General features: G+C 34.8%; 1 protein-coding gene across 2 annotated transcripts in view; it reads right to left on the bottom strand.

Annotated features, from left to right (window-relative positions):
• LOC122813461 (E3 ubiquitin-protein ligase HECTD3-like) overlaps positions 1-22,166 on the bottom strand; it is an 833,769-nt gene that overhangs the window by 551,119 nt on the left and 260,484 nt on the right. The window lies entirely within an intron of this gene.

Below are 22,166 nucleotides of genomic sequence, written 5' to 3'. Positions count from 1 at the left end.
TATAAAGCCATTTGATACAAAGTTTATCAAATTCCATTTTACTGAAAGAAACTCAAAGAAACAGAACTTCAGAAAACAAGCAAATGTACTGAAAATATATTTTGTCTAGGGAGCCAGGATCTCCCACCTACTATGTAGGGGAAGATCCTCCTGCACTATGTTTAGTATATGGTGTGCATAGATTTAAATATGTTAATAAAGCTAACCACAGAGATCTGCTAGTCATCTGACACATACTTGTTCCAGAATGCAGTATGACTAAATCCTCAAGAAGGCTAGAAGGCCACAGTGACTATGTTACTATGTAGCTATCTGACAAATACTGATGTGCTACATGGTGTCAGAGTGCAGGAATATATTTTCATAAGTAAAAGCGTGTATTTACTTTCAAGAGATTCTGCATGCAGAAGTACATTTCACTAGCTTCTATTGAACGTGGGAGGATGATTATTGTGATGCTTGGAACAGCCTGATTACAACTGAATACTGTGTGTGTGTGTGTGTGTGTGTGTGTGTGTTTGTGTGTGAGTGTATATATATATATATATATATATATATATATACACACACACACACACACACACACACACACACATATATATATATATATATATATATATATATACACACACATATACATATAAAACAATGTAACACCCAAAGAAATTGTATTGATGTTAGCACTTTTTTTTCCAACTCTTAATTATAAAAACAAAATTCTTCAGATATACTTACAGATATGTTATGTCTAAGGCTTGATACCTGGGAGTAGTTCCTTTGCTCCAAGATGCAGTAATCTTGGAGTCAGTATATGGAAGTAGCAGGGATATATGAATGGAGTTTTCCATGCTGATGGTGCAGGGATCAAAAACTCTTCCCCACAAAACTCCATCAATGATATTGTAGTGAGTTGCAAGATTCAGTGTATTTACTTGGCAATCACAATTTTTTTCCATATCTGTGGCACTTAAAATTACAGGTCTAACACTTATTACAGGCAGCCTAATTCATTGCAGAAAATGCTCCAAATATAACAACAAGGCATTCTCTCAATCCAAGGAAATAAACTAGAAAACTGCGTAATTTGGATATACAGAATTTGTTTAATTTTCATAACTGTGAGTACACTAGTTAAAAAAAACAGAAATGGTATTGTATGTATATCACATTTCTGCAAGTGGCTTGGAAGGACATCTTAGAGATATTTAGCTCTTTCACTTTTTTTAAAGAGAAGAAGGACAGAATATCAGCAATTACAGAGAAGTAAAGGAATTATTGTGAGTTGGAAAGAACTTGCCATTTATGTAAAATAGCAGCAAGTAGAAAGAAGTTCAAAACTTCAGTGACTGTATAATGAACTTGTAGCTTATTTGTCATTTGCTGTTTGCAAAAGCACAAATTCCTACAACAGCTATATATACATATCTTACTGAGCTGAAGAAATGACCCAAGAACTCTGAATATGGTGAGCCACATAAGACAGAAAACGGTTTATGATATATAAGGCATTTTCAAATAATGGACAAGCTGCTAAAAAATATCTGAATTGATGAAATGCTGTAGATGTGCAAGACAAGTGAAATTATAAATGCATAATTTACTGAGAAAGTGGAACATGTTAAACAAGACTTTTTGTCAAATAGAAAGGCATACATGATGAATAAAGTGAGAATTCACTGTAACAGTAATGCAGAAAAGAAGACCCATGGGATACACAAAATATGATGGAGCTAAGTGTACAAGAAGAAGCTTTGTCTAGCTTGTGTGCTCAAATAAATTTGTGGGTTTTGAATAAATGAGAAGCTGTGTCTTGTTCTTAATCAGCTGTGCAGACTATATAGTGGGAACATCCATTTTTCAAACAATATAAAACAAAAAGACATACATGCACAAAATAATTTGTGGTTGTTGAATAAATAAATGAAGATTACTTGCTGACTGGCACTAAGAGCAGCACAGGAGAGCAGTGGTTAGCATCACTGTATCACAGCATTTGGTTCTCCAGTTCAGTTAATTTCTTAGTTGGGATGTTTACTAAGCAGAGTGTATACATCCTCATTGTGCTTGTGTAGGTTTTTGCCATGTGCGCCAATTTTCTTCCAAATCCCAAAGATGTGCTGCAGGTGAAATAGCATTCCTCCAAAGTGCCTGCAGGTCCATATGTTGTATAAGATGGAGACAGTTTCCCTTGTTCAGGATTTTATTCTTCTGCCTTGTGCCCAGAATTTGCCAACATGGGTTGTGGCTTCACTGTCACCCTGAATTGGTTTGTGAGGGCAGTTAGAGAATGAGTATAGGAAAGAAGGAAAGTTGGCACAATTAAATTGAAAAGACTGGACACTATGAAGTCTGCAAAGGCATCAGAGGCATTGAGGCAAGAATGAAAGCCAAGCGGTTTGCAAGAAATGCTGAGACTCAGTAAGTGAAATGTTTAATTAAAAATGATCACAATTCAGAGTATACAAGTTTATCTGAAGGCACTTTTGAAGAAGTGGACTCTAAAGGCACAGAAAATAAAAATATGTACACGTTAACATATCCCTGGAACAAATAAAGACATAATGCTTCAAAAACTACCGTGATGAATATTAAGACAAGACATACAGGATTTTATTTTAAATTGTAGCATTAAAGGACATGAATTATCTCAATATTCTCTGTTGTTTAGCTTGTTAGAAGATATGAATGATAAAATGAAATCATAACAAGAAAGCAAAGAATAAATGCATTAAAACATACTCACACTGCAGCAGAGATATCTCAGATACTGCACAGAACCACAACAATGAAATGTTTCATTATTATGCTGATTTATTTATAGAGTGAAAAAGTTTTCTATACTTATATTTCATATTCAAATAAATCTTGACAATGTGCCAATACTAAGGAAAGAACCAGTGGGTCTCTAGAGTAAAATGAGCACAAATTTAAATACATGGAAACTGTAGGTACCAATAAAAAGTTAGAGTGAATAGAATGGGTGAATAGTATGGCTAGAATTGTGAAACAAGACAAAAATTTACATTTGTACTGGTTCACGAAAGCTGTATAAAACATTGAAAGTAAGTGTAGTACAATACTTGCAGCTGAAAAAAGTAATCTCTGTAATGCCAAATGTAAATTTCTTTTCAGTACTGCAAGCAAATCAAAAATTATGGAAGATAAAGTTTGATGCTAGAAAATAGACATCTTAGTTTGTTTTTTTTTTTTTTGCTACCACCACAACTGTTCCAAAGAGTGATTCTATAAGTAATCAAAGGCTGGAAAGGTGTTGTAAAGATAAATGATGACCTATTGCCTTGGGGTCAGACAGAAAAACATGAAACGAGACTGATATATATGCTAAATAAACACAGCATAATTTAAACGTTAAATAAGATCAAATATAAAATAAATAGTGGCAAGTTTGAAATATAAGGGACATAATCTAATATTATTGTGAATTTTGTCTAATGCAGAAAAAGTCAGAACAATTGTACAAATGCCAAATATAGAAGACAAGCACCAATTACTATGAATTCTAGGAATGATGCACAACCTTGTTAATTTTGTATCAAATGGTTTCAGCTTCAACCTTTATTAAAATGCTTAATACCTCAAACACCTGAGCAATAATATAAAAATAATAAAATAAACAGACAAGACTGCTATGTCTTTTAACACCATTATTGAATTATCACTTAAGACATAGGCAAACATTGATTTATATAAAAGAAAACAAACCAAGTTAACATGTTCACAGTTACAGACATTATACATCACATACATGCTTTTATATAATTAACTTCAATCCAACATTACATAAATTGCTCAATTCCTACCTTCCCTTAAACCTCACACCTTCTCCATAACTTTATAGTCAGGAAATCCTTCTACGTGGCACACCTCATCACAAAAGGTTTCTCATCCAGGAAAAAAGAGGTCACTGTTCCCCTCTACTCATCACTCATTAGACCCATTATAGAGTACAGCACCCCTTTTGGTATGTACCTCATAAGACATCTACAACAACTGGAAAGGCAACAGAAATACCTCACAAAGAGGATTACCGGCCTCAAACAGATGCTCTACGCAGTCCATTTCAAAAAACTCCAGCTTTACTCTGTCACATATTGCCTACTCAGAGGCGATCTCTGCCTAACATACAAAGCTATGTCAAACCCAGAGCTGTTGGACATGCTCCACTTTAAGAAATCCCAATCCCTCCAAGCTACACGCTCTAGGGACCTAAACCTTGTCACCACAATATACAGAACATGCTGGAGGGATAGATTCCTGTCCCAGAGACTTCCCATACTCTGGAACAAACTACCTATCTGTATCAAACAAAGCTCCTCATTAGCACTCTTCAAGAAAAATCTTGATGATTGGATGGGAGATAGGAAATTCACCCCGGGGATCACTTCTGTGGCTCTGCTTGACAGGGGCACAGGAAAATAATTTTCTTGGGTGGCAAAAGCCAAGGTACCGTTTGGCTAGGCTTATATAGGCACTAGGTTCAATAGCCGAGTACCTACCTATGAACCTACGAACCTATGTATTGTTCCTACTATTTCCATATTTTTCTATGAAGACTACTATATCTTGAGAAAAGTATGCTCATAAGAAAGCTTTTACAGCAAGGTATAGCCTAAGAATGGAATTATGAACAAGAAAATAGTTTTGGAGTGCTCATGAAGCTAGTTACATATGTATAATCATTATATGCTCTGGATAAGCCAGTTGTGTTGCATGCACCAATCAGAATAGTAAAGAAGTTGTATTCATAACAGAGAATAGATCAGCTGCCTATGGGTCAAAGAAATTTACAGATGCACAACAGAAATATGAGTGAAAAGAGAAGGGACTGTTAGCAAGATTATATGGATCTGGGGCATTCTATGACTATATATGCAGTAAATACATTCATGTGGAAATAGGTCAGAAACATTTGCAAAGCACATTTGGTGAGTGTCTGTACAACACACTGTTGAGATTGCATAGCATGCTACTTAATTCACAGAAGTATAATGTGAAAAGCAAAATACGAAACAAGCTAGAAACTATGTGTAGCAGACAAGTTAGTTGCAGATCATTTACCAGAGAAGAACAAAGAGATGCTAGAAGAAGAACTACTGGTTATTTGAGCAATTTCACAGTTACCAGTGACAGACAAAAAAAAAAAAAATAAAAAAGAATTCCAGGGGTGCACCGTCACTAATGTAGAAATGTAGTTGCTGAAAAGTTACAGTGAGAGGCTGGCCAAAGCAAAGGTAATCAGTATGGAAATAAATGCAGCCTTGATTTAATTTCAAGGAAGAATACATTGCATCCAGAACTTAATGATCAAAACTGACAAATTAATAGTTCCAAAACAACTGAGAAAATAAATACTTGACAGGATGCTCTAATCATGTTTGGGAATACTGAAGTACAAAGAAAAAGCAGAATGTTTGACTTATATGTGTGTGTGTCTTTGTGTCTATTCATGTGTGAGTGTGTGTTTATTATACTTATATTTATACACACACATATACAGTAAACGTTCAGTTAACAAACAATTATGTTATTCAAACTGTTATTCAAACAACCAGAACTCTCAAGCAACCAAAAAAAAAAAATCAAAGAAATACAGTACAATTTTCATGTGTTGTACTTTTTGTCCGTCCCATCCCCCCCCCCCCTGCAGAAACATACCTTATATTTTTGGAGTTTAAAAAAAGAAGATGGGAATAAATTCCCTCTCTCCCCAACCTATGAACAAGTCAAACAAACAAATAGTATAGGGTACAGTATTAGTCAGGCTTATTTTTAATAGTAACTCTCAAACAACCAGAAACTACAGTTATCCGATATCTATGAATCCCCATGGGTGCTGGTTAACCGAGAGTTTACTGCACATACATACATATTCACTCACACATATGATAGCAGTTCCTCCAATTTGTTGTCATGCAAATCATTGATGTATTTTATATCAAAATACTTATATTGAAGAACCAGCAGTGTAAATGGTTTAGTAAAGGGGAATGGAGAGTTCACACCTTTCACTTATATTACTACTGGGAAGTACTGATATATTTACCAAGATCAGGTGACAGTTAATTTTATTTATTTTTTATTTATTTTATTTTACATTTGTTAACCGGGCTAGTCTAACTGGATATATTTCCATTTTCAGCAGAGGCCCGGGGAGAAAAGCTCCACAAAGACATAGTAACTATTACATACAATGCCATAAAGAGCGGCATAAAAATATACTGTATCAGGAAAATATTATACAAAAAATCAAACTTATTGTATTCAGAATTAACAGTTGTACAATAATGTACTCATCGTTCTTGGAAGCAAAACACAGGCATAACTTATTTAGCATAATCAAACATCATAAGAAAGAGAAAAGGGTATTTAAAGACAACTATGTAAGTAGATTAGATTAGATATTTCTATGAACCCTCAGTAAACTGAGTAATATAATCAGGAAGGAGAAGGATAGAGGAGGGGGTAAGTGATAGAATAGTGAGGAAATAAAACTGAAGGTAGCAGAAGTCACAGAGATGAAGGGGTAGTGGGAATAGTCGAATACATGGGTTCAGTCTGGGTTAAGGCAGGGACATAGCCAGTGTTTTGTAAGGTAGAGTCTAAGTTTTTGTTTGAAAAGGACAGGAGATAAAATAGAAGTCAGTTCAGTGGGCAATAGGTTCCAGTGTTTACCAATGGAGTTAGAGAACAGGGAGTCACCTGCAAGGTTATTGGATTTGGTAGCAGTAACTAGGAGTTTGTTAGAGGAGCGGAGTGAGTTCAGGTTAGAATAAGGGGTGAGGAGGTTAGAAAATGAAGGAGTAGTGTTTGGCAGATAAAAAGATCTGTGGATAATGGGAAGTTGGGAAAGAAGCAACATGTTTTGTAATTCAAGCCAGTGAAGTTGTTGTAGGTTCAGGCAGTGGTGAGTTCTGAATTGATTACCAGTAACAAATCTTGCTATACTATTGTATGTAGTGGTCAATTTAGAAAGATTAGTTTTCTTCAGGTTAGTGTAAATTGGTGAGGCATAGAGAAGAGTGGAAATGAGATGAGAGTGTGCCAAAGTAGCTTTGGCTGTTGGGGATAAGAATGTTTTAATTCTATAGAGGGAGCCCAGTTTTCTATGTACAGTTTTAATAGTGTTGTTTATGTGATAATCAAAGGTAAGATTGTTGTCAATCGTCACACCTAGCAGTTTGGTAGAAGAGTCAGGTGATATGAGAGTATTGTTAATAGAAGAGATAGAGAAGTCCAATGGGGGGATCTGGTAGTGGGTTTGAAAAGGAGGAGTTTTGTTTTTTTGGCATTAAGAAGTAGGCAGCGTTTTAAGAACCATGCTTCAACAGTATGGAATACATTTTGAGTAATAGTTTGAAGCTCTGGGATGGTTTTTGCAGAGCAGATGAGTGTGGAGTCATCTGCATATTGTATGCACGTAGCTTGGGGAATAGCTACTTGTAAGTCATTTATGAATAGGGAGAAAAGAAGGGGTCCAAGAATTGAGCCTTGTGGTACACTGAGTGAGATTGGGAGAAGAGAGGAGAGTTTATTCTCCCAGAGGACAGCTTGTTTCCTGTTGGAAAGATAGGAGGTGAACCACTGGATGGCATTCGGTTCAATAGCAAGTGATTCCAAGATTTTTAGGAGGAGAGGGTGATTGACCATGTCAAAAGCTTTTGATAGGTCGATGAAAAGTGCTGAAGATAGGGTATTATTATTATTGCGGTTTTGTTAATGAAGTCAGTGAAGGAAAGGAGAGCAGTGGTAGTACTATGAAAAGGTCTGAAACCATGTTGACAATGAGATAGTATGTTATGTTTAGTTAAGTGGGACATTAGTTGGTGGTGAATACATTTTTCCATGATTTTTGCTAGTGGAGACAGGAGGGCAATGGGTCTATAATTAGAATATTCTGTAGAGTTTCCTCCCATGTAAGGGTATAATATGTGAGATTTTCCAGATATCAGGGATGTTTCCTTCTTTAATGGTTCTGTTTATAAGAATAGATATGGGATAGGCTATTTCTGTGGCTGCTTTTGAAGAAATTCAGATGGAAGTTGGTCAGCTGATGGGGTACATGGCTTAAGATTTTGAATACATTTTAGGATGAAGGTGGTAGAGATGGGCTGTATAATAAAGCTTGGTAAATTAGTAGAGGCAAGTTGAGGAACATTAGAGTTATCTGAAGAAAGGTGAGAGGCTAGTGAGTTGATAGTATCAGTGAAAAGGAGTTGAAAGTGTTGGCAGTTTCAAGGGAAGAAATTTTGTCTGATCCCAAGGGGGAGGGAGTGGAAGTTTGTCCAGGGTGAAGAAGTTTGTTCAATGTTGCCCAGAATTTTTGGGGATTGTTATGATTAGATTGCTGGAGGTTACAATAGTAGTGTTTTTATCAGAAAGAATAGCTTTTTTGGTAATGTTTCTTAGGTGTCTAAAGGTTTGATGATCTGAGGTAGTTTACTTGTTCTCCATTTTAGCCAGAGTTTGTTTCTGAGTAATATTTTCTGTCTTGTTTCTTTAGATAGCCAGGGGCTGGTTTAGCTTTTATTCTGATAGTTCGTTTTGGAGCATGGCTATCTAAGATTGTTAAGAATTTGGTATTAAAGTATTGAACCGCTTCATTAAGGGGAAGAGTTTTTAGTGGATTCCAGTCACGCATTTAGCTCAGTTTTAAATAGAGTGGGTTAAAATGTTTATTACTGCACGGTCCTGACTGAAGGGTATTTGTAGTGATATTCTTTTGCCTTATGATATAGGTTAAGTTATGGTCACTGATATCATCAGGCAGGGTCCCTGCTAGGTAATTAAGTTGGGGTTTGTTAACCAGGATCCAATCAAGTATACTTTCTTTGTTGTTAGGTTTATTAGTTCTAGTGGGGGTGTTTATAGTTTGGGTAAAGCCATGGAGATTAATATGGGAGGCTGGGTTGTTAGAATTAACTGAGAACCAATCAAGGTTAAAGTCTCCAAGTATTATAGTTTCTTGTGGGTGGTTAGTTGAAGCCCAACTAAGAATACTTTCTATGTTTGTGGAGTTATTACCAGGTGGAAGGTAGGTACAGATAATGTAGATGGCTTTATTAGGGTTAAGTTGTAGCTTAGTTATGAGGAGTTCAATGTTGGTGTTTTCAGGGGAGTCATTTAAGAGCATATACCCCTTTCTCTGTTAGTGTGTGTGATCTTGGAGTTAGCATATTTATAGCTGTGTGTCTGTGATGGTGGGTTCACTTATTTTGTGTGATGTACCTATTCTTTTAATTAAACATTTGAGCATTTGCATACAATAGATTGACTCTCAGTGTTAATTTACACTGATGAAGCGATATAGACCCTATGTGTATATTATACATTTTGGTTTCCTTTATATATACTAAATATTTTCTGCATAAGGACTTGTATAATATTAGGTATTCATTGTGTATGTACTGTCTTTGTACTGTGGTTGCCAACTGGGCCATGTCATGGTTGAAAAAGAGCTTTATTTAACAAAACAAATAAATAGTCTCTTGCAAAGCAGTCAGAATAAACATACAATGGAAATGCAAAGGTCATCCTGAGTACATGTATTGTCTGCACAGCATTCTGGCTAACAGTCATATGCCACACCTTTCTTACCAAGGTAACTGTGCTATAGGGAAATGTACTGTTTATGATTTAGGGATTCCAGACAACTGCAAAGTGAGTTATTCTTAGTGAACTGAGTGGTGCTGAAGTATAACTTGTACAGCATCACACAATATATACTTATTTCAGCAGTTGTTCGTATACATTGCAAGGATTTCCTTTACAATATAAAAATATGTTTCTCTGATACAAAGGTGCTGCATATAACCTTTTCCAGTGTGTTAAATTTTATGCATTTTATTTCCTGTTTAATTTGTTGCATAATACAGTTGGTTAAATTATTGGGTTTCAGGTATACTGCCTTCCGTAGACTTGAGTATGATTCCTACTTTCTCAATCTGTATACAGTGTAGCTCTAAGAAAATCAGATAACCGGACCTAAACAACCAAGTCACTTCAGTCTAAATAAAAACTAAATGAATAAATAACTGTCATATCCTTCAATTTATCAGTAAATTATTTGTAGCTTTGCCTATCATTCCTCGTGGAAGTATTCAAATAAATTAAATTGTGGAGTAGCATGTAGAGTTTGTCCCCCAAATAGTCTCAATAGCATCACAAACAGATATTTTTTTTCATGAGGAGCTCCAGAAGAATATGGCAATAGCCATGCTTAGAATAATTTGATTCCTTACTTGGGGACTTAATATGCTCACAGTTCTAATAAACCCTTTTTTTCTTGTGTTGATGTGGTATTTACAGTCAAGTCAGAGAATTTGAAGAGAACACGGAGTTCATGCCCATGTTATAGCAGTAGGGGCGCTCTTTGAACTCACCTGGCTAGACTATACATAGCTGTAAAAATAAAGAAAGAAGGAGGGATGGGATGGAGTTCTACAACAAATGTGTAACCACAGTCTGCTCTGCTTTGGATGGAGACCATTTAGACTACAATGGCTAGTAATGACATATCCCCGATTTATGATAAAATATTAAGTTATAGTGCTCAGGGTACTGTGAAAAAGAAGAGCCCAAAGAAAAGGAAATTATACTGTTGAAGAACACAGTTACACAGCAGATGCTGTTTTTTTTAAGTTTGCTGTCAGTACATCTAAGCTAAGGGCAATATGTTGACACAGAAAGCAATACTGTAAAACAAAGAGGAATAGACCTAACTGACCAGATAGCAGACACTGGGACAGAGTAGAGCTTTCCCAGTTGGGCGCATGACAATGCAGCTCTCTGGTCTGGAGGGATGGTAAGTAACTATGGCTGGAATTCAGGAAAATCAGACACCATATCTCAAACCAGAAAGGCTTTAAAAAGTATCTGTACCAGAGATAGCAGCCTGTGCAATAGAAGCAGATATTGGTGTTGTTAAATGCTGTTGGGCTATAGGTCAACTATGTGAATATTGCTGGAAATAAGGAGGCCCCACACTGAGGATGGATCCATACCTGTCAACTGTTCAGATTTTTGCAGAATGTCCAGATTGTTGCCTTAAATTTTTTCTTTTCCTCATAAAATGTTGGTTTCCTGGCAAATCACTAATTATTGAAGATTACATTTGGAAAATAATGACAGACATTTGAGTTTCAGACTTTATATCCATCAGAAAATTCATGCTAATACTAAAACCTTTTATTCTATCAACTTTCTAAGTTTGTAAGAGCAATATTTAAAAAAATTTAAAAGATGTCCCCAATTTTAGGCCTTTGTCCCCCAATTTATATTGCTTTATCGAGATTTCTTGCTCAAAAAGGTTGACAGGTATGGATACATCTTTTAATGGAATTGCAGCTGTACCTACAGTTAATGAGACATACTATAGAAAAATCTTTTAATGGGATCGCAACTGTGCCTACAGTTAATGAGACATGCTATAGAGTAATCTTTTAATGGGATCGCAACTGTGCCTACAGTTAATGAGACATGCTATAGAGTAATCTTTTAATGGGACTGCAATTGTGCCTAAGATTAATGAAGTATACTTTACCTATGGAGAAGGTTTAGGGTTGTAGATTGCCATTCTAAAATGTATTGGTAGGACTTCTTGGCTTTAAGCCAGAAACTATATAATTCTAAGTAGATAAATAATTAAAATATGCCTGATGAAAGTTTAAAGAGCACATAACACAATCTTCTGATGTAAAAATCATAACTTAAGAATGTGTCACCTTTGGATTGTCTACTGGTCTTTTATTAAAGTGAAGACCAGGCTATAAGTAAATGAATAAGATATTTCAAAATGAAGGTGTTTCTGTTAATAATGTTATCAGCTATGACAGTATATGCACTGTAAATAAAGACTCACACTATGTTTGATGATTTGCATATTTTGGAAGAAACATGGAAATTGCAACTTAAGTGGTGAATGAACAATGAGAACGTAAAATACCTACACTCTATGTTTTATTGGCATTTACCCTATATAACATCATACTTATGTTTCCCTATAGAAGCAGAAGCACTGCATTGCTAATTGTGCTTTCAAAGCAAAACTCTGCATTTTATCCAATGAGTTGAACTACTCATATGCAAACTGACCTCTTGTGACCTTTTCTGAAAACATATGTTACAGTAAAGATGAACTTATAAACAAATACATTAAGGAAAGGCTGTGGCAAAACATTTAAAAGCATTAAGAGGGATCAATATTGTAGGAATCAGGCAGAAACTGCAAATATGAAGTAAAGGAGGACAGAGACACTAAAGAATAAACAAAGCAAGTTCATTTGATGGCAGAAGAAAGTTTTATTGTAGTGTGAAGGCATGCACAGATAAGTAACAAAAAGCAGCAGGAAGAGCAAGATCAGCAAAATAAATATGATGTACCAAAGGAGAGACTGGACATGAAATTGAAGAATAAGTGAAAGAAAATCAAGGTCTAGAAAAGGAATCATATATCATAATTTGTAAATATGCTATATCCTTCATGAAGAATTAAGAAGATGGCTGTAGTTTTTACACACTTTAGAAAAGGAGCAAGATGTGGGAGGAAAAGGAAGACTCCGACAAGACCCTCTGCAGACATAAGGAGGACATAAAGATTCTGCATGGCAAGCACCCCAGCTGAGAACTAAACCAGAAAATAAAGTACTGTGAGGCAGGAACACTAACTTCTAATCAGTGTACCATAAAGCAGGAACACCAATCCCTGCCTGAATGTAGTGTGAGATAGGAACACTGACCCCTGCCTCACTGTACTGTAAGGTAGGAACACTGACCTCTGCCTCACTGTACTGTGAGGTAGGAACACTGACCTCTGCCTCACTGTACTGTGAGGCAGCAACACGTACCTCTGCCTCACTGTACTGTGAGGTAGGAACACTGACCTCTGCCTCACTGTTCTGTGAGGTAGGAACATTGACATCTGCCTCACTGTACTGTGAGGCAGGAACACTGACCTCTGCTTCACTGTACTGTGAGGCAGGAACACTGACCTCTGCCTCACTGTACAGTGAGGCAGGAACTCTGACCCCTGTTTTACTGTACTGACAGTGAGGCAGGAACAACGACCCCCTGCCTCACTATACTTGAGGTAAAAACACTGACTCCCTGCCTCACTATACTGTGAGGTAAGAACACTGACCCCTGCCACACTGTACTGTAAGGCAGGAACACTGACCTCTGCCTCACTGTACTGCGAGGCAGGAACACTGACCTCTGCCTCATTCAACTGTGAGGTAGGAACACTGACCCCTGCCTCACTGTACTAACAGGCAGGAACACTAACCCCTGCTTCAATGTACTGTGAGGTAAGAACACTGATCCCTGCCTCCCTGTACTATGAGGTAAGAACACTGACCTCTGCCTCACAATATAGTGAGGCAGGAACACTGACTCCTGTTTCAGTGTACTGACAGTGAGGCAGGAACAATGACCCCTGCCTCACTGTACTTGAGGTAAGAACACTGACCCCTGCCACACTGTACTGTGAGGTAATAACACTGACCCCTGCCACACTGTACTGTGAGGTAAGAACACTGACCTCTACCTCACTGTACTGTGAAGCAGGAACACTTTCTCCCTGCTAATACCTCACTCTACCACTGACTGCTTTTCATTTTGTCATTTAAAATTTGTGAGTTTGAAATAAATGTGTTTTGGACTGGCATGGAATATGATGTCTGGAAAAAGTATGCCTAGCTATTGTGGAATTCAGCAAAGCATTTTGATAGGATGAGTAATAAAACTGCTTGATACTTCGATTGCAAAACAAGCTTTTTCTTAAAGCTAAACTATATTTCACATGTGTGTGCGCACACACACACACACATACACACACACACACACACACACACACACACACACACACACACACACACACACATATACACGCACGCATGCACACACACACACACACACACACACACACACACACACACACACACACACACACACACACACACACACACACACACACACACAAAAACAACAGGAAAGTTTCACACAAGTACCTTTCTCAAATTAAAAGATTTTAATTTTAAACTAATCTTCACAGCACAGCACTGTGAAAGATAAAAATATGTCACTTTCAAAAACTGGGGCCCATTCATATATTGATTGGTTTGTACATCCTTTTGTGTAACTCACCATAACAGTTTGAGTATGTAGACCATACCTCTCAATCTCCAAGCATTAAAACTCATAGCACAGGGTCAGAAAGAGGAGCAGTTCCATACATTTCACAAGTGAGCTTTATCTTATAAAAGACTATATAATAAGTGATAAGTAATCTTTGTATACAGTTACTTTATCAGTGTAATACAGTATGTTCCCATAAACTGGTATGACTTTATGAAGTCTTTATGACTTTTTTTTTGCCTGGTACTTACCTATGAACCCATAAAAACTTAGTAAATCTAGGAAGCTAAGAAGCAGTTGAGAGGCATGATGAAGATCACTGCTACAGAATCCATACTTATTCAGAGGAATTAGTCAAAGGCAGATATCCACCCTTACAAACTTTCAGGGCTTTACCGAAGTCCCTAGAAAGCTGAGCTCCTCTTCCACCCAAGGACACTGGTCTGTTGCACAGCTAAAACAAGGGGTAGTTTGTACCATTATTCATTTTTTTTGCTGTACATAACTGTCTGAATGCCTTTTCTATGGCTACCCATTAATTCTGGTTCTCAGTCTGGATGGCTGTAGGGGCTCTATGCTTGGTAATACAATTGTACTTTTCTGTTATACAAAACCCTGCTTGGCTATAAAGTAATGCCTTTTTCTTTACAGCTATATCTATATCCGTATATATATATATATATATATATATATATATATATATATATATATATATATGTGTTTGTAGAAGGATCACTTGTATTTTAAAGATCCTAAAACATAAAGGTTAAGATGAAGAACAAGGGAAGTCTGGAGGGGGACTTCTTCAAGACAGCTCAACATTGAGTAATAGCTTAACACTAGCTCTCCCAGTGTGTAAACCGAAACTCAACAGATAAGGCCAATAGACTTCTGTGTTTATGGGTAAATTTCAGTAACTGGCTAGTAAGTGTACTGTCTGGATGCCAGGAAAAAAGAAATACAGAGCACATGGAAAAAAAGCAGCTACAAAAAGTGAGGAAGAAACACTGACTAAGGAATGTTTTCCAGCTGTTCAGCAAAGAGGAAAGCAACCTCCAGATATAACTTCCAGTAACCTAAAGGGAGATATAAGATCACGGCCCACATACCTGGTTAAATTGAATGAAACATTGATGGAGTATATCAACACAAACAAAAAAAGGCTGGAGAAAATGGAAGAGGTTTTATGCAAATATTCAGATGAGGTGATAAAGCTGCAAAAATCAAAGATTGAACTGAAGAAAAGGCTCTGGCTGAATATCAGGTGGCTCAAGAAGAGTGTTTCAAAAGTAATAGAATTAGAGGACAGAACATGTAAGGAATACTTTTTATTAGGTATTACGGCTATTGAATGTAATGTATAGTTCTTAGTTAATATAGTCATTTTAATAAGAACTAACCTAATTTCAAAAGTAAAAAAAAAGTAATTCCATTTTTAATAAGGAGTAACAGTTGTTCAGTTAGTTTTTCAAAATTATGATTAATAATTGTGCTCACATATTGATAAATTCTTATTCCCAAATATTTTACTTCTTGCCCTTCCCAATTTTATTTATATTTAACTTTTAACTTACTTTCTAGTATTTATTTGTCACTATGATTTCAGTTTTATTGTTAAATTTCACTAATGATATTTCTTGAAACTTTCCAGTTTCCTCATCTATGTCTTCAATTGGGTACTCCAAATCTCCTACAGTTAATAAAACATTGTCTGTACAAAGCTGTATTTTAGATTGACAATCCTTATTAATTGAAAAAAAAAAACATTGATTTTTATCATTGCTTCCTATACTGTTAGCTAAGAGTTCAATGACTGATGCAAATAATAAAGGAAACAAGGGACATTCTTGTTTTATACCTCTGTTTAAGGTAAACCCTAGAAAATGTAAGATCCAATTTTAATATATGCTTTTGAATCCCTATACAGATTTCTTAATATTCCAATAAATTGTTCTAGAAATACAAATGCTTCCAAAGTTTTTATTACGATCCTCAAGTTTTTTTAAGATGCTAAGCATTTCCTCTATATCTGAAGTAAACGTATTAGTATGAGGATTTCTAATATTGATTTGTGATTTTTTTTACTTAACAACTTACTTCTATTTGTTAATCTGTGGAGACTTATAGGAGTGCCTGCATAGCTATGCAGTTTTAATTTTTCTAGAGCTATCTCTGCTTAATGTGTTTGATATTTTGTCATTAGTTTTTTTTTAATACTTAAATGTAATAATTTCAGTATTATCTAGCTTTGTTGCTTATGTATATTATCTTATATTTCTCTTCCCATTCTATCCTTAATATGCATTTTTAAAGAATCCCATGATATGACTTTATTAACCTGGCCATTGTCATTCAAGGATATAAAATTCTCTGTTCCTTAAGGAAACTTGTAATTCTTTTAATTTCATCATATATACTGGAATTCTGTAAATAATTTCAAATTTCCTTAACTACATTAATACTTAATGCATTATGATAAACTAGAGAGCAGTGAATAGTTTTAAAATAATTAACTTTATTAATCAAATCCATGGAAGCATAAATCCTGTCAATTTGAGTTTGTGTCCTATGTGCATATGAATAATGAGTGAAAAATAATGACATATCTTCTACTTTTATTACTAAATCAAATAAGTTATCATTGTTAATCCATTTATTTAATGCTTTAGCTGATGTTAGAATTTTAGCTTTCTTCTGCTTACTTTTATCTTTCAAACTTGATATACAGTTAAAATCTCCAGCTAAACTTAAACTACCCTTCCAGTGACTTGTTATGAATTTAGGTGATCTTTAGCTGCTCTTGCCGTATTCCAGGGATCCAGTAAAAATTAGGTAGTTTACAGAGTTTGCTATTATACTTAATTACTACAAATGTGTGAATTCCTTTAGGATCATTAATACATTCCATAACCCTAGGCATTACAGTAAATTTTTCCATTGTATAGAAGTTGGTCTCCTTTTTTGTTAAAAGAAGCATTAATGATTTCCTTTTGTTGCCATTATTTAATCCATTTATATTAACAGATAGTAGATTCAAACTATCAATACTTTGTATTTGAGATAGCTTTGTTTGCCAAGAAATAATATGATACATATATCCATCAAACTGATTTTGTTATATATATAGAACTGTAAAGTATACTTCTATAATTATCTTAAATTATCATATTATTTTGAATTCTTCCTTTCTACACATTAGACTACTAAAATTCTTAAGCAATAAAAACAGAAACAAATATACAACTGTAACTATATATATTACTAATCAAGCACTACCATCTGTGGATACCAAAGTTCCTAATTTGCCTGTCAAAAAGACAAACAACCAAACTATCTTTCCACCAATCAAAATCCAGAATTTCCTCAAGAACTAACCAAAAGCTACTGTAATGTACACATAATATGATATTATATATAAGTTAAAAAGACTACTAATTTAATAATATATTTGTCATTTAAAATGATTTTGTTCTCATTAAAACTTTAAAAGGCTAATAATATACATGAATTAATCTAGACTAGTAAATAATCTGATAAATAATATAATTCATATGTATTTATGCAATGTTAATAGAATTATCTATTAAATACTCCTAAACTATTTGATCATTTAAATTCTGTTATATTCAAATCTTTAAATATAAAAGCAGAGAACAATGAGACATGAAGTGATGAAGGCCTCTGTAAAACTCTGAAGATGACAAGCAATTTAGGTTTACCGGACTATTATACAGTAAGAAAGGGAATGCATGTATACATTTATCATGCTTAATAAGATATACATATTTAATAATTCTAACAAAAGCCCTAAATTGGTTTTAAAAGTACAAGTGACTATACCTAAAATTTGTATATTACCCTTGGTATGACAAATACCAAAACATTTAAAACTCCTTTTACTGATTAAATCAATTCAAATAAAATGTATGCATTACTAAGTTTGATGAAATTATCCTGCTGTTCAACAGGATCAGAGAATGCTTGTAGCTTATAATGCAATTACATGTTTCATAATGCTCATTTTAAATCAAATTCTCCTCTCACAGTCTAAGCATTCTTAGAAAATGTACCCTAATCTTTATCAGAAATAAAATAACTGACTCAGTAGTAAACCTCATAAATTTCTACCCTGACTTGTAAAATGAGTTAGTTCAAACAGTCTTAATACACCCAGTGATGCACAATATGTAAAATGCTTCAAAATTCATGTAGCCATACTTTAGATTTCAGTTTTTCAGGATCTTTTCAAATATCCTTTTATGTATTAGTCTTTAGTTATTATGTACTTCTGTTCTAGTCTGTGTTTCAGATCCTTACATTAATATTTAACTACAGCATGTAAGCATGACAATTCAGTTTACATTCATATGGTCGAGCTCACACTGCTCTACCATACATTTTACCGACTTTTTTCTGTGAATCCCATAATGCTGAATGGTCGGAATGTTGTAAAAACACTGAATTCGACATTTTTGACCACTCTACACCTTAAAATGAGTGCTAACATGGGTCAAAAAGGGAAGGGATTTTGCAACATTTGCAATCGCATTTTTGAGATGTTGCTGCACTCCTTTCAGCCATACCCGCTCAACCATCCACCATTCGATCATATGCATGTACACTGACAATTCATTACATACAGTAACTGCTAATCTCTTATGTACATTTCTCATATTTCTTAAATCATTTAAACTATCTTAACTAGTGACAAATATCTAATTTACTCCTTTAATATATACAGTTGTGGTTGATAACACTGCAGAATAATCAATTATCATTCAGTAAAGTGCAAGAAAACCACATATCACTGACAGCACAATGCATAATATTAGGATAACTCTTGTGTTTCTAATCCTTCACTTCAAATTAATATTTTTAAAGTTAAAGGTTATTTTGGACATATTTCGGACATATACGTTTGATGTGTAATTCAATTCTCTTCTCTTTTTCACCACAACGGTGTTTCATTCACTTCCTGCTTTCAAAAATGACAGTACTGAACTTTGAACTCTTCAGAAAATTGGATTTTCACTACAACACTCGAGAAGCAGGCAGGAAGCAAAGCAAGTAAGAAACAGGTAGTTTTACATAATTAAGCCATTCTTTTGATCTCAAGTTCGTTTTTAAGTGCTAACTGCTTCATATGCAACTTGTGAAAGGAATGTGTTTTAAAAGAAATAAAATACAGTTGCTAACACTTTAACACCGCTAATTACCATAATGCTTAGATATCACATTCATTTAACACTATAATGTACATACTGAATAAAAACAAATAAAATTCTTATCTTATCCAGGTTTAAGGTTTCCAATTCTATACATTATAAATTATTGCCATTCTAATAAGAGAAACATTTAAGAATGCATTTATATGTTTAGCTCAAATTAAATGTATTCAAGTCTTTCACTATAGATATCATAAGCTCAAATATTTATATTTTGTATCGTGCAGAATATTTAAATTTAAAGCATATATCTATATATAGGGTCTAGATTACATCGTTGAACTCACAGGAGTTTGAATGATGTAATATCGAACTATGAAGTTCGAAACCCAAGAATTATGAAAACACAGAACAGCGATGTTCCGGTACAAAAAAAAACACTTACAATTTAAACTTAAGCTAATGTGGGGGGCTTTGCCCCCACACTGACCAATGTGGGGGGCTGTGCGCTCCACAGCCCCCCTATTTATATATAATAACTCTGAGATTGCACCACAGTGGAGGAAATAGCAAAGCCCCGAAAACGGCCCACAGATTTTTTTTCCCTGGGAAAAAAACGGTGTGCCGTGGCTTCGCTATTTATGTATTTCGAACATTTGGGTTCGATATTACAATGTTCAGACTCCTGTGAGTTTGACGTTGTAATATAGACCCCTATATATATATATATATATATATATATATATATATATATATATATATATATATATATATACACACACACACATATATATATATATATATATATATATATATATATATATATATATGTGTGCGTGTGCGCGCGGGCGTGTGTGTGTGTGTGTATAATTTGATTTGAAACTTATACTCCTAAATAAATCCTTTAATTAAAGGATAAATCTATTGTTTCAATATACAGGAATCATATAATCAGAAAATAAAAGTCACTTGTTTTTAAGCTTTTTAGCTTTGCAAGTAGTTTTCCAACCATTCAGCTCACTCTGCCTCTTGAAGAATGAAACATTCCAGTCACTTTCTTCAGTGATGATGAGAGTTTTATTTTTATTAACAAATGCAGATGTCTCTTCCAGTGGGTCAAATATTTTGATTCATTCAGGGAGAAAGATTTTTATCTTTGCAGGAAACAATAAAGTAGTGCTGATATTATTCTTTTTTAAGTTTTTTAATTAGTGGCAAACAAGTTTTCCTTTTATTCATTACTTTACTGGAATAGCTATTATCATATCTGATTAGATGCACACCTTCTTTAATTGGTGGATAAGACCCTGCTACTTTTACTACTAGATCTTTTTCTATGCTGGACATAAATTTAACTATTATTGAATGTGGAGGTGAGTTTTCCTTTTATGAAGGTGTTATCAAAGGTTTATGAGCCCTTTCTATCCCAAAAGATAACATTTCAGGTAAGTTCAAGATTTTATGCAACCACATTATTAAAAAAGTTTATTATGTTATCTCCCTCATATTTTTCAGGTACACCATCAATTTTGATATTGTTTTGTCTCAGTCTATTTTCTAAGTCATCAATTTTTTATTCAAAAGCCATTCATTTTGTCCTAAAAGGAATTCAGTTTGAGACTTGCCTTTAGTTATTCTCCCTTCATGGTCAATTAAAGCTTCTTCTGTGCTACTAATTTGTAGACTTTGCTGTTTCATAAGAGTTTTTAAATGGTCCATCTTCCTTCTGCATTTTTCTTTAAAACTTTCTATGTTAGCATCCATATTTATCAATACACCCTGCATGCTAGATATTAATGACTGGATGCCTTTTTAATAAAAGAATCCTGAATACTAGTTTTTGAGTGGCTCTTGTTATAGTCCCTTCTTTCTTAATCAAGTAGATGAAATTCTGACACGAAAATTACACCTTTTAAAGAATTTCAAACTATGAATCTTTTCCCTTACTATTACTGAATATAAATAGTTATCAATTATCTACAAATTCTTCTTTTTAATAACATTTTCTGTCAGTTAGCCATCTTGATCATGCACCCCCAGCCTTTGATGTTTGGATGAGTATTTTGAGATATGTGCCCTTCATTTCCAAAATGACCAAAGAGACTTGAGGATGAGACTGGGGGGTGGTGGGTCAGCACTGTGAACTTGGCCATTCTTAAACATGTCTTTAGTTTCAAAAGGTCCAGAACTGGTTTTAAAGAAATTTATTTCTTATGAAATAAAGAAATGCCTCAAATACAATAATTTTTCATGTTCTCATGGACATTATCTTCTGCCCCATAAAACAAAAGTTAATAAAGGTAGCACCTGCTGTGTAAGGTCCAGGAGAACTGGTGGCAGTCCCATAAATGGAGGGACTATATTGAATTCACGCTTGGTAATAGTCAGGCAGAACCTAATCTGCTTGAAATGAGGCACCCTGCCTACCAAAAGGTCTGAAGAGGGAAGGGAATAGTCAATAATGGACATTTCCATCCTGTGAAGGTTGATTTACCTCCTTGCTCTCTGTCTTACTGCCTATGTCTTCACCTCTCTAGGATAGCTTCTCCTCATAGGCTGGTTTTGCGTAAACTGATCTGCCAAGTATATTTCCTTCTGTTATACCTTGGAATAGATGGATGAACAACTGTTCAAATGACTCTGCAGTTTTGCTCTTTTCTTCTAAGTTTTTAAAAATCTCTTGCGAAGGAGAGGCAGACAACAGATCCTTGTCCAGAGGGGCATGTAATACCTACCCATTTACTTCCTCTGGTCTGGACTGTAGCCTTAGCCAAATATGCCTTTTAATGACTGTACCAGCTGTTGTGTCTCAGTTACAAGGATAAACTGTACCATAACAGAATTTTATGG

Source organism: Protopterus annectens, chromosome 10.part0 (genome assembly GCF_019279795.1).
Source record: "Protopterus annectens isolate FY-2018-M chromosome 10.part0, PAN1.0, whole genome shotgun sequence".
NCBI classification, from domain to species: Eukaryota; Metazoa; Chordata; order Ceratodontiformes; family Protopteridae; genus Protopterus; species Protopterus annectens.
The sequence above is the reverse complement of the archived record's forward strand: the minus strand, read 5'-3'. Positions and strand labels throughout refer to the sequence as shown.